The following is a 16,829-nucleotide window of genomic DNA, read 5'->3' as shown; positions in this document are numbered from 1 at the left end:
GCAAAACTCGTTTAAACATTGCGAAAGTATTAAGGAGAAAGATTACGAGAATTTTAGTGATAGCCGGACACGACTGGTAGAAAAGCACATAGATTACAGCGTGTATGAGGTTAGAGCTGACGTTATACGGTCGGACGGTTAGCAGTGCGGGTTGCGCAGATCCAGAGGTAGTAATTGCAGGTACTACTTGTCACATTCCTCCAGGTAGATTGGCAGATGAGATCAGTCTGGCCAAAGAGGAATCAACGAAGGTGACAATTAGTGAACTGATAGCAAAGCAACACTCACTATTTGACGAGTTACAGGAAAAGGTTTCGGTATTGGAGGCGAAGCTACATACTAAGCCTCAGGACAAACGTGTTGAAATTAAAACTGTATGTGAACAGAGGCTGAAAAAGCCACCAGATAGCCGGATTTAGGATCAAAGCCGAATGTTTTTTTCTGGAATGACCTGGATATAGACGAGGATTTATTGTGGGAAAATAAAGAAACAGTCGAGGACAAGTGTAGACAGATAGTAGTGTCTGTAAATGTGCACGACCTGCAACTAAACGTGTTGATTGACACCGGTGCGGAACTGAGTGCTGTATCTGGGAAAATATTTGAGTTACTGAAAGACAGACCTGGTATCGTAGTTATGCCAGTAACATGAGTGAAAATTATCGGTGATACTGGGAAGGCCAGTAAACCGGTCACAAAACAGATTTTTGTCAACTTCGAGATATGTGGGGCACGATTTGAACAAGAGTTTGTCGCCGGCCGCGGTGGCCTTGCGGTTCTAGGCGCTCCAGTCCGGAGCCGCGCTGCTGCTACGGTCGCAGGTTCGAATCCTGCCTCGGGCATGGGTGTGTGTGATGTCCTTAGATTAGTTAGGTTTAAGTAGTTCTAAGTTCTAGGGGACTAATGACCACAGCAGTTGAGTCCCATAGTGCTCAGAGCCATTTGAACCAAGAGTTTGTCGTCGTGCCAGACTTAACTACGGAAGTAATTATCGGGTTGGAGTGGCTATTAAAGTACCGCGCAGTGATTAATTGCGAAAGCAAAACTTTGACATGTACGTCACAAGATAAAACAATAGTAGCTAGTTTTGACGAGGCAGGAGACGGTGTGCATAGGCAATACCAGCCTATACACATTGTTAACTGGCTGGACGCCATTGACGTAGGCATGAATTTGAACTACTGTTACGTGAGGAATCCACGTATTGACATTAGTATTGCTGTGAAAAAGGATTGTTTGCGAGAAATAATGAAGCTAAAAGCCGATGCTCGCATAAATCGCCATGACGATAAATCGCGTTTTGCTAAGTTTGCTATCGGAGACTTTGTACTTGTAGAAGCTCATGAGAAATCGAGCGAGATAGACAATGAAATCTCTAAATTTAAGTTTGTTTGTAATGGACCATATAAAGTAATTGGTATACCTCACACAAATGCTTATTGCTTAGAGTATCCAAGCTCTGGAAAACCATTAGGTATACGGAACATTGCTGACTTGAAATTGTACCAACCAAGGATTGATTAACACCACAGAATGGGTAATTTGTACAGTATGTAAATATAGAGTGTAAGATTTAAGGATTTGCTAGATTGCCATGCTTTTGCCTGACCAAGAGGACATTAAAGAAGTTGTAATTAATAAGTAATTAAATTTGACTAAATGATTTAAGACTAACTGATTATTAATCAGTTGAAAAATCCAAGCTGCTACTTTAAGTTTTCAGCTGAGTCACAGTAGATTAAGGAATGTAAATATCATTTTGTAACTAGCTGTAAGATTTCATAAATATGTGATTTACTAGTCATTGCCGATGTACTTAGACGTTGTTTTAAGTTTCAGGCTAGTACATGCGTGTGATGATGGACAGTGTTGAGTTATCCACTGTGATAGTGTTAACGGACTCCTTGAGATTACTCGAGAGTGAATTTTTCCCAAAGAATTTAGTGAAACGGACGTTCAGCAAATGCCCTTACACAGGCCAGTGACATCAAGCGTGCCGCACAAGCGGGCGCAACAGTACTGGCGAGGCGGAGGCGCTGTCGGCTCTTGTGCCGCTGTCGGCATTGTTTGTACTTGCGGGTAAGGAAGGCGGAGCTGTTTTTCTTCCCGGACAGCTGATGTGAAAGAATTCTGCTGTCAATATTTTTTTTCGATCTGCTGTATATTATTTTCTTGTTTGGCGTTAAGTGGACCCTCATGACGAGAATATTAATTATGAAAAGGTTATATAAAAATGTGTATTCTATGTAATTAATTATTAATTTGCGTATTTTGATATACCTGTTTTTTATGCCCATGTACTCTGGTTAATTTTGTAAATAGTATTCCAGTTCTTCATACTGTCAGGAATTTTGCTGATTTGGAATAGCTAAACCATTTTCTATGTTTTCTATGAATTCTAATACGTTGTCAACCTGTTTTCTTTTGTGTAATATGACAGACTGGAATAAGGTAAGGAGCGTCTCCACTCAATTATTATGGTCTAAAAATTGGTTTATGGTTAATTTGCCTAATGCTATATTTTCTTGATATTTTGAGCATATTCATTTCCGCTGTTTCTTTTCCTTTTTGGGACATTTTCCGAGTCTGTTTAGGTTACACGAACATCCTCAGACAATGTGGGGCATGTGTAACGCCTGAAATGCATATCCTCCTATTTCCATCTATTGTGCTACAGTTTTTTTTCCTTATTTTGTTACCTGAAGATATGACGTTTCTGTGTCTTTATATATTGTAATTGTTTTACTATATATATATATATATATATATATATATATATATATATATATATATATATATATATAGTAGTCACCTAACGTTACCGCTGGATGTATTTCGTAAACCACATCAAATACTGACGAATCGATTCCACAGACCGAACGTGAGGAGAGGGGCTAGTGTAATTGGTTAATACAAACCATAAAAAAATGCACGGAAGTATGTTTTTTAACACAAACCTACGTGTTTTTAAATGGAACCCCGTTAGTTTTGTTAGCACATCTGAACATATAAGCAAATACGTAATCAGTGCCGTTTGTTGCATTGTAAAATGTTAATTACATCCGGAGATATTGTAACCTAAAGTTGACGCTTGAGCACCATTCCTCCGCTTTTCGATCGTCTGTATCGGAGAGCACCAAATTATGTAGGGATCCAAAGGGAATGGTGATGGACCTTAGGTACAGAAGAGACTGGAACAGCACATTACGTCCACATGCTAACACCTTTTTATTGGTCTTTTTCACTGACGCACATATACATTACCATGAGGGGTGAGGTACACGTACACACGTGGTTTCAGTTTTCAATTACGGAGTGGAATAGAGTGTGTCCCGACATGACAGGCCAATAGATGTTCAATATGGTGGCCATCTTTTGCTGCACACAATTGCAATCTCTGTCGTAATGAATGTCGTACACGCCGCAGTACATCTGGTGTGATGTCGCCGCAGGCTGCCACAATACGTTGTTTCATATCCTCTGGGGTTGTAGGCACATCACGGTACACATTCTCCTTTAACGTACCCCACCGAAAGAAGTCCAGAGGTGTATGATCAGGAGAACGGGCTGGCCAATTTATGCGTCCTCCACGTCCTATGAAACGCCCGTCGAACATCCTGTCAATGGTCAGCCTAGTGTAACTGCGGAATGTGCAGGTGCACCATCATGCTGATACCACATACGTCGACGCGTTTCCAGTGGGTCAATTTCGAGCAACGTTGGCAGATCATTCTGTAGAAACGCGATGTATGTTGCAGCTGTTTGGGCCCCTGCAATGAAGTGAGGACCAATGAGGCGGTCGCCAATGATTCCGCACCATACATTTACAGTCCACGGTCGCTGTCGCTCTACCTGTCTGAGCCAGCGAGGGTTGTCCACGGACCACTAATGCATGTTCCGTAGATTCACTGCCCCGTGGTTTGTGAAACCCGCTTCATCGGTAAACAGGTAGAACTGCAACGCATTCTCTGTTAATGCCCATTGACATAATTGCACTCGATGATTAAAGTCATCACCACGTAATTGCTGATGTAGCGACACATGAAACGGGGGAAAGCGGTGACGATGCAGTATGCGCATGACACTACTTTGACTCAGTCCACCGGCTCTCGCAATGTCCCGTGTATTCATGTGTGGGTTCATGGCAACAGCAGCTAACACACCAACTGCACCCGCTTCTCCTGTGACGGGCCTGTTACGAACCCGTTTGCGTGCTACGACCGTACGTGTTGCATACAGTTGGCGGTAGATGTTTTGCAATGTGCGGCACGTTGGATGCTCTCTGTCCGGGTACCGTTCTGCATACACCCTGCAGACTTCAGCTGCATTTCGTCGACACTCGCCATAGATGAGTATCACCTCCGCCTTTTCAGAGTTCGAATACACCTTGGTTCAAGAATCATAATAGGAGATTGTATACATGGAAGAGGCGATTTTCATACCTAAAATTACAGCAACTTGGCATGAACATTTGTTGCCTATTGTCCCAATTGCATTACCAAGCAAGGTCCCATCCTTTTCCGGAATGAACCCGAGTGTCGTTGAAATTCAAACGCCAGCATTAAAGTAATATCATTCCCTTTTACTGTCTTAATTTCAAAGTTCAGTTAAAGTATTCATAGCTGGCTACAATATTCAGATTACACAAGCACAAATTAAGAGTGCGAGTTTTGTTACCATATTTTAGCTTACCTGTGGCTGCATCTCAGCTTGGTATGTGCTAAATTTTACTATTTTTAACTGTTCAGAACCATTTAATTCAGGTTCAAAGTCAAATCTCTTATTTCCAAATTGCGTAGCTTCAAGTAGCTTTTGAAGTGATCGTTGAGGTAGCCCAAGACTAACCTTATTTTCCTGAATTTTGTAGTGCTTCAGAAACAAAGCTTACTATTAATTTCAGTCACTGAATTAACTTTCAATTTTCCGGTTTTATTAATTATTTTGCTAAATTAAGTCAGAGTGTAGCGAAATTTATTACTTCTGACAAACATTCAGTTTTCACACAATACGTGTCAACCTTCAGTTGCCACGCTTTTAGTGCTAATTATGTGTGCAATAACCTTTCCTTTTCAGTTATTATAATAGTTGTCCATAGGACTGGCGACCGTAATTTTCCCCAAATTTCAAATATCTAATTAACGCCAATTAATTGTTAACTTAACGACCGCACATTTACTTTCTTTATTAACTTTTCCCCTTTCCAAAATTAATTTCCACCAATTTCATTTGCATTTTTCCTTTCATTTAGATGTAATCCTTTCCTCCCTCTTTACCGACAAATTAACTTCGGTGACGATTGCTTTTCCCTAATTTCCATTAGGTGCACGCAGTTTAATTTTTCACTGTCATTAAGGTCGATAAGTGAGAGGGGGAGGTTACAAGGCTACAACCCTGCCTCACTCCCTTCCCAGTCACTGCTTCCCTTACATGCCCCTGACCCTTATAACTGCCACCTGGTTTCTGTACAAATTGTAAATAGCCTTTCGCTCCCTGTATTTTATCCCGGCCACCTTCAGAAGATGAAAGAGAGTATTCCAGTCAACATTGCCAAAAGCTTTCTCTAAGTCTACAAATCCTAGAAACGTAGGTTTGCCTTTCCTTAATCTATCTTCTAAGGTAAGTCATAGGGTCAGTAATTCCTCATGAGTTCCAATATTTCTGCGGAATCCAAACTGATCTTCCTCGAGGTCGGCTTCTACCAGTTTTTCCATTTGTCTGTAAAGAATTCGCGTTAGTTTTTTGCAGCCGTGACATATTAAACTAATAGTTCGGTAATTTTCACATCTGTCAACACCTGCTTTCTTTGGGATTGGAATTATTATATACTTCTTGAAGTCTAAGGGTATTTTACCTCTCTCGTACATCTTGCTCACCAGAAGGTAGAGTTTTGTCAGGACTGGCTCTTCCAAGGCCGTCAGTAGTTCTAATGGAATGTTGTCTACTCCCGGGACCTTGTTTTGCTCTGGTCTTTCAGTGCTCTGTCAAACTCTTAACGCAGTATCGTATCTCCCATTTCATCTTCATCTACATCTTCTTCCATTTCCATAATATTGTCCTCAAGTACATCGTCCTTGTATAGACCAACTATATACTCCTTCCACCTTTCTGCTTTCCATTCTTTGCTTAGAACTGGGTTTCCATCTGAGCTCTTGATATTCATACAAGTGGTTCTCTTTTCTCCAATGATCTCTTTCATTTTTCTGTAGGCAGTATCTATCTTACACCCTAGTGAGATAAGCCTCTACATCCTTACATTTGTCCTCTAGCCATCCCTGCTTAGCCATTTTGCACTTCCTGTCGATCTCATTTTTGAGACGTTTGTATTCCTGTTTGCCTGCTTCATTTACTGCATTTTTATATTTTCTCCTTTCATCAATTAAATTCAATATTTCTTCTTTTACCCAAGGGTTTCTTCTAGCCCTCGTCTTTTTACCTACTTGATCCTCTGCTGCCTTCACTATTTCATTCTTCTTCTTCTTCTAACGTATTTCTTTCCCCCATTAATGTCAATTGTTCCCTTGTCCACAGCAATGCGTTCACTATGCTCTTTGTGGTAGCTTACCTGCACTTTTATATTTTCATTATTAAAGCTACTCCTGCATTACCACTATTTGATTTTATATTTATTACCCTGTATTCACCTGACCAATAGTCTTGTTCCTCATCATCATCATCATTTAAGACTGATTATGCCTTTCAGCGTTCAGTCTGGAGCATAGCCCCCCTATAAAATTTCTCCATGACCCCCTATTCAGTGTTAACATTGGTGACTCTACTGATGTTTAACCTATTACTTCAAAATAATTCTTAACCGAATCCAGGTACCTTCTCCTTGGTCTGCCCCGGAAATCAGGCACAAGTACATAACAGCAATCTCAGAAAGGTACCAGTTTGTTGAATGTAGTCAATTACAGTCATTGGAAAAGGAATGGACAAGGTACAGGGACACAGTACTAGAAGTGGTTAAAGAATGTCTTGGAACAGTAGTGTGTAAAAGTAGGATGAAGCGAACAGCTTGGTGGAATGACACAGTCAAGGCAGCCTGTAAAAGGAAAAAGAAGGCGTATCAAAAATGGCTACATACTAGAACTCGGGTAGACAGAAGTTATGTTGAAGAAAGAAACAAAGCCAAACAGATAATTGCAGCATCCAAGAAGAAATCTTGGGAAGACTTTGGAAACAGGGTGGAGACTATGCGTCAAGCTGCTGGAAAACCATTCTGGAGTGTAATTAGCAGTCTTCGAAAGGGAGGTAAGAAGGAAATGACTAGTATTTTGGACAGGTCAGGGAAACTGCTGGTTAATCCTGTGGATGCCTTGGGCAGATGAAGGGAATATTTTGAAGAGTTCCTCAATGTATGTGAAAGTTCTATCAGTAATGTTTCAGATTTCGAGGTAGAATGGGATAGGAATGATGATAGAAATAGCATCACATTTGAGGAAGTGGAGAAAATGGTCAATAGATTGCAGTGCAATAAAGCAGCTGGGATGGATGAAATTAAGTCGGAACTCATCAAATACAGTGGAATGTCAGGTCTTAAATGGCTACACAGCATAATTGAAATGGCCTGGGAGTCGGGACAGGTTTCATCAGACTGGACAAAAGCAGTAATCACACCAATCTTTAAACATGGAAACAGAAAAGATTGTAACAACTACAGAGGTATCTCTTTAATCAGCGTTGTGGGTAAAATCTTCTCAGGTATTGTTGAAAGGAAAGTGCGAGCATTAGTTGAGGACCAATTGGATGAAAATCAGTGTGGGTTTAGGCCTCTTAGAGGTTGTCGGGCCCAGATCTTTAGCTTACGGCAAATAATGGAGAAGTGTTATGAGTGGACAGGGAATTGTATCTATGCTTTATAGATCTAGAAAAGGCATATGACCGGGTTCCTAGGAGGAAGTTATTGTCTGTTCTACGAGATTATGGAATAGGAGGCAAACTTCTGCAAGCAATTGAAGGCCTTTACATGGATAGTCAGGCAGCAGTTAGAAATTTATGATGAAATAAAAGAAATTATTCAGATAGTGAAGGGAGACGAAAATTTAATAGTCATGGGTGACTGGAATTCGGTAGTAGGAAAAGGGAGAGAAGGAAACGTAGTAGGTGAATATGGATTGGGGGTAAGAAATGAAACAGGAAGCCGCCTGGTGGAATTTTGCACAGAGCACAACTTAATCAGAGCTAACACTTGGTTCAAGAATCATAATAGAAGATTATACATGGAAGAGGCCTGGAAATACTCGAAGGTTTCAGATAGATTATATAATGATAAGACAGAGATCTAGGAACCAGGTTTTAAATTGTAAGACATCTCCAGGGGCAGATGTGGACTCTGACCACAATCTATTGGCTATGAACTGTAGATTCAAACTGAAGAAACTTCAAAAAGGTGGGAATTTAAGGAGATGGGATCTGGATAAACTGACTAAACCAGATGTTGTACAGAGTTTCAGGGAGAACATTAGGGAACGATCGACAGGTATGGGGGAAAGAAATACAGCAGAAGAAGAATGGGTAGCTTTGAGGGATGAAATAGCGAAGGCAGCAGAGAATCAAGTAGGTAAAATGACGAGGGCTAGTAGAAATCTTTGGGTAACAGAAGAAATATTGAATTTAATTGATGAAAGGAGACAATATAAAAATTCAGTAAATGAAGCAGACAAAAAGCAATACAAACGTCTCAAAAATGAGATCGACAGGAAGTGCAAAATGGCTAAGCAGGGATGCCTAGAGGACATATGTAAGAATGTAGAGGCTTTCCTCACTAGGGGTAAGATAGATACTGCCTACAGGAGAATTAAAGAGACGTTTGGAGAAAAGAGAACCACTCGTATGATTACCAAGAGCACAGATGGGAAACAAGTTCTAACTAAAAAAGAGAAAGCAGAAAGGCGGAAGAAGTATATAGAGGGTCTGTACAAGGGTGATGCTCTCGAGGACAATATTATGGAAATGGAAGAGGATATAGATGAAGATGAAATGGGAGATATGATGTAAGTAGGCTCTTTACGTTTTTGAATTGGTAACGCCACGTAGCGCTCTGTATGAAAATCACTGGCTGTGCTGTGGGCAGTCTGTGGCTGGGTGGCATTGTTGGAATATTCGCTATTGTAGTGATGGGCAGTTGGAGGTTAACAGCGTGTAGCGCTCTGCAGTTGGAGGTGAGCCGCCAGCAGTGGTGGATGCGGGGAGAGAGATGGCGGAGTTTTGAGAGCGGATGATCTGGACGTGTGTCCATCAGAGACAGTAAATTTGTAAGACTGGATGTCATGAACTGCTATGTATATTATGACTTTTCAACACTATTGAGGTAAGTACATTGTTTGTTCTCTATCAAAATCTTTCATTTGCAAACTATGCCTTTCAGTAGTTAGTGCCTTAAGTAGTTTGAATCTTTTATTTAGCTGGCAGTAGTGGCGCTCGCTGTACTGCAGTAGTTCGAGTAACGAAGATTTTTGTGAGGTAAGTGATTTGTGAAAGGCATAGGTTAATGTTAGTCAGGGCCATTCTTTTGTAGGGATTATTGAAAGTCAGATTGCGTTGCACTGAAAATATTGTCTGTCAGTTTAACCACAGTCATTCATAATTTTTCTTAGGGGACGTTTCAGTGATACTCGTGAGGAGTTTGACAGAGCACTGAAAGACCTAAGCCGAAACAAGGCCCTGGGAGTAGACAACATTCCATTAGAACTACTGATAGCCTTGGGAGAGCCAGTCCTGACAGAACTCTACCATCTGGTGACCAAGATCTATGAGACAGGCGAAATAGCCTCAGCCTTCAAGAAGAATATAATAATTGCAATTCGAAAGAAAGCGTGTGTTGTCAGATGTGAAAATTACCAAACTATCAGTTTAATATGTCACGGCTGCAAAATACTAACGCGAATTCTTTACAGACGAATGGAAAAACTGGTAGAAGCCGACCTCGGGGAAGATCAGTTTGGATTCTGTAGAAATGTTAGAACACGTGAGGCAATACTGACCCTATGACTTATCTTAGAAGATAGATTAAGGAAAGGCAAACCTACGTCCCTATTATTTGTGGACTTAGAGAAAGCTTTTGCCAATGTTGCCTGGAATACTCTCTTACTCTCTTTCAAATTCTGAAGGTGACGGGGGTAAAATACTGGGAGCGAAGTGTTATTTACAATTTGTACAGAAACCAGAGGGCAGTTATAAAAGTAGAGGGACATGAATGGGAAGCAGTGGTTGGGAAGGGAGTGAGACAGGGTTGTAGCCTATCCCCGATGTTATTGAATCTGTATTTTGAGCAAGCAGTAATGGAAACAAAAGAAAAATTTGGAGTAGGAATTAAAATCCATGGAGAAGAAATAAATACTTGAGGTTCGCCGATGACATTGTAATTCTGTCAGAGACAGCAAAGGACCTGAAAGAGCAGCTGAACGGAATGGACTGTGTCTTGAAAGGAGGATATAAGATGAACATTAACAAGGGCAACTCGAGAATAAGGAATTTAGTCAAATTAAATCGGGTGATGCTGAGGGTATTAGATTAGGAAATAAGACGCTTAAAGTAGTAATTGAGTTTTTCTATTTGGGGAGCAAAATAACTGATGATGGTCGATATAGAGAGGATATAAAATGTATACTGGTAACGGGAAGGAAAGCGTTTCTAAAGAAGAGAAATTTGTTAACATCGGGTATAGATTTAAGTTTCAGGCAGTCGTTTCTGAAATTATTTGTATGGAGTGTAGCTGTGTATGGAAGTGAAACATGGACGATAAATATTTTGGACAAGAAGAGAATAGAAGCTTTCGAAATGTGGTGCTACAAAAGAATGCTGAAGATTAGGTGGGTAGATCACACAACTAATGTGGAGGTACTGAATAGAATTGGGGAGAAGATGAATTTGTGGCACACCTTGACCAGAAGAAGGGATCAGTTGGCAGGACATGTTCTGAGACAGCGATGGATCACCAATTTAGTATTGGAGGGCAGCGTGGAGGGTAAAAATCGTAAAGGGAGACCAAGAGATGAATACGCTTAGCAGATTCAGAAGGATGTAGGTTGTAGTAGGTACTGGGAGATGAAGAAGCTTGCACAGGATGAGTAGCATCGAGAGCTGCATCTAACCAGTCTCAGAACTGAAGACAACAACAACAACAACATGCATGATACATATATAAACGAAGGAAAATATGGGGAAAAATTTCCTGTGGTCAGAAAATTTTGTACAGTTGTAGGAGGAAGTACCCTGAGCAACATACCGTACTACAAATCCTAGCCAGTGTGATGTGTGCGTGGTGGGTGCGGGGCTAGGCTTAAGGGTTTTACATTGCAGGGGATGGAAAAATCTCAAATGATTAAAAATAGGGTTTTCAATGCATAAAATTCATGTTTGTTGTTAAATGAAGTGCGTTAGGGACAAATATTACATTTATGCCACGTATGAGTGCAGTAGAACCATATTAAAGGATGGAGCGTGTTCTGGGGCGTGTGTCAGGCTGGAGAGCAGTTTGGGGGTGGAGGGTAGACGCACAAATGAAGGCATTTCACCGGACTGTGGTCAGACACTTTCGTAGATCTGCACACCACAGAGTGAGCAGGCGATTCCCCAATCTCTCTACCCCACTACCTCACAAAAAGTAACACACAGCGTTATGCCGTTCCTTCCATAGTGCACCTTATGAGTCATTGGCTGCATTGTACAAAATTTTGAGACTACACGACTGTTTCATCTATTCGGCCTTTTTTTTTGTCTTCATTGACTGTGCTAATAATCTCATTTTTACCCAATACTGTTCCTTAAAGCGTCAAATTATTGCGGGATGTCGTAGCAGATGGGGCATTAATCTCACCCTTCCACCAGTAATGCAGCTGTATCGGCTTATTTTTTAAGAATATTTTATCTACTGTAGAAATGAATATTTGAGGCCAGGAATAATGCGTTCAGAGATAGCAGAACTTGTGGACTCGAAGGTGTGGCTTCGTTCTGTTCTTGCCCATTATTTGCCTGGAAGTTGCGTCACGAACAGAAAACGTGAGCCGCGCGAGATTAGCCGAGCGGTCTTAGGCGCTGCAGTCATAGACTGTGCGGCTGATCCCGGCGGAGGTTGAAGTCCTCCCTCGGGCATGTGTGTGTGTGTTTGTCCTTAGGCTAATTTAGGTTAGGTAGTGTGTAAGCTTAGGGACTGATGACCTTAGCAGTTAAGTCCCATAAGATTTCACACATATTTGAACATTTTTTTAACAAAACGTGAGGAGCGCAATAGCGGCCCATTGTCTACAGTTTGTAGGGAAACGCACTCGTCGATTTATGGGTATGACGAGTTTCGTAAACTGATATCTAAATTACATAAATAATGCACCTCCCAATTAGACCTCATACATCGTTTCAAGTAGCGCCTGAAAAAAATATTAACAGCAATGTAGCATAAAATTTTGGCGATGTCTCTAATAGTAAACGCTGTATGGCTAGATGAGAATAATTCATTTTTAGCAGAGAATAAGGTAAAATACCTCTGTCGGCCTGAGGAACAAATTTAGTTTTACATATATTTTCAATAAGTAGTACTATTCACAGGGGTAACATATGTCCCTGAAGAGTTCCTAACAGCTTCTGACTATGTATTTATTATCAGCGGCCACACATGTACTCTGCAAATAAGGATAAAACTGACTGTTGTTAGTTGATCATTTTACACTTACAGCTGCGCGTGGAATTGGCTTGTGTGACCAATACGTGACATAAATTATCTTCATTTATATCCATAATGCTTATATATGTTTTCAGTAGAACTATTTTCTCAAGGCGTCTGTCTCGCAAATGTTCCAGCAGAGCTGAAGAACAGTAGGACACATCATACACTTACTCATGTCTGCTCTGTAATCGTAATATGTGTCCCCAGAAGATTTCCAAGAAATACATATATTTTATTCACTGTGAACACGACTGCATACGTTACGGAAGTTGCTAAATCGTTGTAAGAAATGAAAATATATTAAGCTATAGAGACGACTTCCTTCTCAAAAAATTATTTCAGTTACTTACACAGTTCACATTTGATTTACTGTATTATTTCCTCCATTTACCTTGAGATCTAAAGTTCATTGTTCCAAATCGTCAGAAATCAGAAGATTTTGATGATTGGTAGTGTTTTGTGCCCAGTAATTTGTCAAATTAGATGTGAAAAAATACTGTATTCTGCGGTATTATGCTGGTCATTATTGAATTCGACGTTTCTTTCATGGAGATGAGCTATAAATATGTCCGAAAATTTCAAAGCAACGTACTTCCAGTTCCAATTTCGATTATGTTGCATGTTCAAGCATTTCTCAGCCCTAAGTGTTGCTTTCACAGAGCAAATGTACGGTAATTGCACTGCCAGAGGAAGTCGGGGCTTTCAATGAAATAGGACAATGACTCAATCTCCTTTTCTTTTTTTAGTAATAACATGATACACTAATTTAGTAAACCATACGATACATCAGTACAGGACTTACAATTTATTCGCTCTGTGTTTTGTTATTTATATTAAATTCTCATACATATCAAAATGGAGTATTTTTGTGATATTTTACCTGTACGCAATTAGTGGTAATTCAACAACATTTGGATTACATTTCCACTTGTATTTCATTCTTTCGGAGATTTCTTTCATTACAAAACACTTGTAACTGTCACTATAGAGTATTGAAGCATTTATAAATATATCACAAAATATGTAAGGTAAGTGATATTCTTTTGTTTCTGTTACAGTGTTGATGCAGAGACTACTGGAATAACTTTATTGTAAGCTATTTGGTGAAAAGCCTATTGGCAGCATGAGCTTTTGCAGTGCATCGATGTGTTAATTACTGTGACGTTGTTAAGGAGTGTGGATCAAATAAAATAACCTGAGAAATTTAATTTAGTAACGGGTGTGGAAATACTTAGAATCTTGATATCCTTTTTGCAGCAAGGAATCTACAAATAGACGACTTTACCAATGACTGCTGATGACAATCAACATGTGACACGCAGAAGAAACCTTTTATTGACGTTAATTTCAGTATACATATTATGTATCATTTCCCCTAATTTCTTCTCAAGGTATGAGGAAAGTGAACGCAAACTAGATCAAACTGGAATTTAGTAAGTTTTTATTGCTGTTATTAACTCAGTTATTCCAGAGTAGAGTTTATACAAGTGATCTTAATGGCTCCATCTCTCCTCACCGCATCTCTCGTCACACTAGCCAAGTTGTAGGTCGGGGCTTGTCTTCTGCACTCGTGACGTCACAGTCTACAAGATCAATGAGCGCTTTTAATACCACAGTAGCTGTCTATAGTACCTCTTTGCCACTCTTTACTAGGAAATGTTTTAGATGCTATTTTGCAGTTCACTTTCTGTTTGTAGTGTTCTCATTTTTAGTTCTAGATGATGTTCTAGCGGCAGTTTCTTCCCATGCTTCGTGTATATATTAGTACATATATCTATTAATTTTCAAAAGCTTTCATTTAAACTCTGCCCTTGCATCACGATGTTTCCCTAATTAAAGGACATTTTGAAAGTGGCCCTAGGAAGCATAAACCGAGAATTCAGTTGCTAACAGCTACACTGTACCAGCTGTACAAGCGGAACTGAACTGACTACTATCTGTTACATTAAAAAGTGGTTTGGCTTTATGTACATGGTGAACCCGAACCCCCGATGATAGAAATTCGGTGTACAATGGTTTGCGCGGCCGGCTTCAGGGTCATTAGAACCCTTTCGAGTGTATTGCCGGCTGCCGCGGCAGTCTTTGTCGTGAGGAAGGCCGCTGTAGCACAACCAAAACGTCGGCTTGTTTTAGAGTTTTAGAAGACAGTACAACCAGAAGGGAGTTTATAAAAATTTCGTATGTTGTTCAGTGATATTTTCAGAGTATTTTGGTACAAGACATCCATGGTCAACGATGGCTCGATCCAGAATTATTATGTTTTGCTTCGAAGTTTACTCGCTGGCTGCGAATTCCTTGACATCAGTTGTATTCGGCATAGATCTATTACCCAGTACTGACATGAAGAATTGTGCTGAACCATTATTAAATTGGTATTAAAAATAAAAATGCAACGAACCAAAACATGCAGTAAAAAAAAAGTAAACTCCGGCATCTGAAGCATTTATACGGGGATATATTTTAACACTGTGAGGGAATCAGTGTTTTGTTATTGCCTTCAGCACTGATACTGAACAGAAAAGCACAAACAATCGCGGAGAAATATCTTCTCATGTTACAACGCACATCAAGAATCGCTACGTTAGCAACATTTTTGGAAGCAATTTATCTCCTTCCATCTTTTGGCGAAGATCAATCAAGGGAAGAATAAATTGTTATCATGTAGCCAAATGTCATGAATTTCCTGAACAATAAATAATCGTGTTGTTAGGTGAACACACGAAATGAAACGTTACTTGTGTATCGGAATTATTATCTAGTGCGACACTGATCATTGGCCACATACCAAGTGATCCTGCCTAATACTTTTGATTTGCGACTTAAGCTGACAAAACAGTTTCCAGTAAATAATACAGTGCGAAAGGGTGAATGTTCAGCTGTGTAGTTAATAATCGGAGCTATTACTTTAGTTGAGATACAGCAGCACTTACGACATTTAAATGCCAAATGTGCTGTATTTAACGACATTTAAAAGCGTTTGCAATCAGTACAATTCTTGTCAACACTTGCAGTATAGCTTTCCGCAAAAACCGACTGGACATGCTCCGAGTAATTTTACGCGACTTTTGTGTGATGATTGAGATCAAAACTTTCCATCTGTATCAGCGATTAGCTTCACTGAAAAACATTTAGGACGCAGCTATTTGAATATTCAAACTTTTTTGACCCGTCTACACTGGACCTACTCCTAAAGGAGTGACGGTTATGTTTTCGTCAGATCTTAGTACGTCGGCTATAAGAATAGCCCGTTAAATTCTATAACCAGAATATCCCGTTAAATTCTATAACCACGTTTACGTGCTACTTCATGGAGCAGTATACTCTTGTAGCCAACATGCTAAGATCTGATGATGATCCGATCGAATCAGAACATAACAGAGTCTTAAAGTGATAAAGAAAATTATTATAGCATCATTAACGGCAGATTTTCTCCATACAAGGTAATATGTCAGTTGACAACGTTCCATTAACAAAAATCTAACTATATCCGTATTTTGAGACAGAAAGAACTTTTGAGCCTAATTAATATAACGAAATACTTGTATCTTCACACACTAACTTTTGTTAAAATAATTTGTTCGATATTTCGGAGCATGCAGAATATTTCAGGAGTATCTACGTTAAATGGTATTCCGTGTATACGAGTAACTCACCTATTCGTTGATGGAACAGAGACGTCAAACAGTCATGCATACAGTACTTCCCCGTGTGCTTGCAAGAGCTGAACGTATCTTCACTGACACCTCAACTGCACACGGAAGCTAGAAGCATGTTTGGCTCTCAACTTATACACTCTGCCGTACGCGTGACACTGACTAACGCGAAGGCACGGCGCGCCCGCTAGCGGCGATAAGGAAAACAAGTTTCTGTAATCATCAGAGAAAGGAAAATACCAACAGAGCGCACGATAGCAGGGAAGAACCGTAACTGCCGTTAACGTCAAACGGACCGTCGCATCAACTGCGATACCGCAGGGGTCACGGGTCCCAGACGAATCGACCTGATACCACAGAGGTCGAGCCCACGATGAAGACTCTGGGAAACACTGCTTTGTGGTTACGCTCCTCTGAATTTGTAGAAGTTACATTGCGAGTCTGTGGTTTCGTGATGGAAAGACCATTGACTGTTTCCCAGTTCGAACTTTGACCTCAGTACCCAGCAAGGTGGT

At 40.2% G+C, this 16,829-nt stretch overlaps 1 protein-coding gene across 1 annotated transcript in view; it reads right to left on the bottom strand.

Moving 5' to 3' along the window:
* The window catches only part of LOC124605835 (major royal jelly protein 1-like), an 87,343-nt gene extending 70,872 nt beyond the window's left edge, over positions 1-16,471 (bottom strand). Inside the window, exon 1 of the mRNA XM_047137766.1 lies at positions 16,315-16,471. The gene's annotated coding sequence lies outside the window, so the exon portion shown is untranslated. The remainder of the gene's footprint in view (positions 1-16,314) is intronic.
* Positions 16,472-16,829: the final 358 nt, after the last annotated feature.

This window comes from Schistocerca americana, chromosome 3 (genome assembly GCF_021461395.2).
Source record: "Schistocerca americana isolate TAMUIC-IGC-003095 chromosome 3, iqSchAmer2.1, whole genome shotgun sequence".
NCBI classification, from domain to species: Eukaryota; Metazoa; Arthropoda; class Insecta; order Orthoptera; family Acrididae; genus Schistocerca; species Schistocerca americana.
This window is presented reverse-complemented; position numbering and strand designations above follow the sequence as displayed.